Source organism: Pecten maximus, chromosome 10 (genome assembly GCF_902652985.1).
Source record: "Pecten maximus chromosome 10, xPecMax1.1, whole genome shotgun sequence".
NCBI lineage: Eukaryota > Metazoa > Mollusca > Bivalvia > Pectinida > Pectinidae > Pecten > Pecten maximus.
The window spans coordinates 35,296,631-35,299,115 of record NC_047024.1 but is presented as its reverse complement, the minus strand read 5'-3'; positions in this window follow the sequence as shown (position 1 = coordinate 35,299,115).

The following is a 2,485-nucleotide window of genomic DNA, read 5'->3' as shown; positions in this document are numbered from 1 at the left end:
CCATGCACCTTTTTATTTTATTTTAGATCATGTGACACTTATGGTCATTAAGTTTCCTCTGTCTTTGTCCAATATGCATTGTATGGAACTATTCCTTTCAAAATACTATTCTCCTTGGGGGATGGTTTAAACCCTCGGAACAGTTTGGTAGGGCTGCAAATGGGGAATTTACCCTAAAATCTTGCTTTTAAATGCTAATCCTCCTTCATGCTTGAGTGGATTACAACCAAGTTTCATCTGAATCATCATCTGCAAGGTTCACTCCGGCAGTCATCAGTGTCGCATTTTGCAAAAATAATTAGAAAAAAAAAAGAATAAAAAGGAAAATTATCAAAATCACTTCTCAATAACCAAGAGGCCAAGAGTCAGGATACCAGGTCTGTGGCAACTGCTTGGATAAGGGGCTACCAAGTATGTTCAAATGAATGGCCTTGACCTATTTTTAAGGTCAAATGAAATGTGTTAAAATCTTTAAATGACTTCTCAATAACCAAGGTCATGACAACTAGCTAGTAGCATGATGGGATGAAAAATGGATAACATTGATCTACTTTCAAAACTTTTCTTGACATTAAAGAGGCTAATAATTCTAAAATTTCAGCATAATTGACCTCTGTGACCTTGAATAAAGCTCATGGTCATTCATTTGAACAATCTTGATAGCCCTTTACCCAGCATGCTACTGGCCTAATATCATATCTCAAGGCCTCTTGGTTATTGAAAAAATAATCATTTAAAGATTTTAGCATATTTGACCGCTGTATCTTGAATGAAGGTCAAAGTCATTCATTTGAACAATCTTTATAGCACTTTACACCAGCATGCTACAGGCCTAATATCAGATCTCTGGGCCACTTGGTTATTGATAAAAAGTCATTTAAAGATTTTAGCATATTTGCCCCCTGTGACCTTAAATGAAGGTCAAGGTCAATCATTTGAACAATCTTGATAGCCCTTCACCTCAGCATTCTATATGCCCAATATCAGGTGTCTAGGCCTTTTGGTTATTGAAGTCAAAATTTAAATTGTTTACGAACGGACGGCGACGGACAATAGGCGATTAGAAAAGGTCATTCGAGACTTCGTCTCAGGTAACCTAAAAAGTGTATAGTCAATGTATGCTCCACCGGAAATTTAAATCCATTCCACAATTCAGATGGCTGCCATCTTGAAAACCTTATTACTGCTACTTCTCCTGAATGGAAATTCATACATTAATTTCAAGTTCCGTGTCATATTCAAAATGGCTGTCATGAATGCCACTTTGAAAAACATTATCCTTAAATGAAGGATTTCTGAGAAACTAAGAAACTAACTAGTGAGAAGAACATTTACAACATGATTGGTACTAAATAAGATTGAATCCATGTGACATTCAACTAACAACTAACGAATGATTATGGCAAAACACTTCATTTCTTTCTTCCTTGATGGTACTACCTAATATAGATTATGTGGACAGGCTAATTTAAACCCAGACGGTACATTTTTTCTCTACAGAGGCAATGGTGTGATGTCATACGAGTGGTAAAGCAGCCAAGTTTGGTGATAAATATATCGTTTATACCAATATTATTGAAACCTGTAATTAGAAAAAAGTGCATGTGACTTATTGTGGAAATCATGTGGCACTTTTAACAACTGATATGGACAACACGCCTGGTGATGGCTCAATGTAACTTCTAATTCAGCAATCCAAGCTAATCACATACATTTAGTTATTTTGTATTTTAAAATATAACAAATGAGTTTTTTTTATTTAAAAAATGTTTAATCTCCATGATGTCCTGTAACAATAATGTTATGATATACAAGTAGAATAAGTCAATATTGCCACTAATATAAGTTATTCATGAAAAGACAAATTACATTTGAGAGAAAAAACATTAGCCATAATTTCTTTCTAGACTTTATCTGAATTTCACTCAATTTCAGTGCCTCAAGAGATAACATACTGAAGAAATTAAGCTATTATATCATATTCAATGTCATGAAGTATTCCTTACAATGTACTATAACTCCCTCAAATTTCAAATAGTTCATCTACTATATGTACATTATACATTGTACCAATACATTATACATTGTACCATTACATGCATTGTACCAATACATTATACATTGTACCAATTAATACATTATACATTGTATCAATACATTATACATTGTACCATTACATTATACTCTGTACCAATACATTATACATTGTAATACATTATACATTGTACCAATTAATACATTACACATTGTACCAATACATTACATATTGTACCAATTAATACATTGTACCATTACATTATACTTTGTACCAATACATTATACATTGTACCAATACATTATACATTGTACCAATAAAATGCAGACACCAAAACTCCCTGGTGTCGTAGGAAATATATATTTTGATCTCAAAATTTGACAATTATAATTGCATTATTAAAGCTCTTAAGCTGTCAATTGACTATGGGGATAACATCTTTATTTTCTT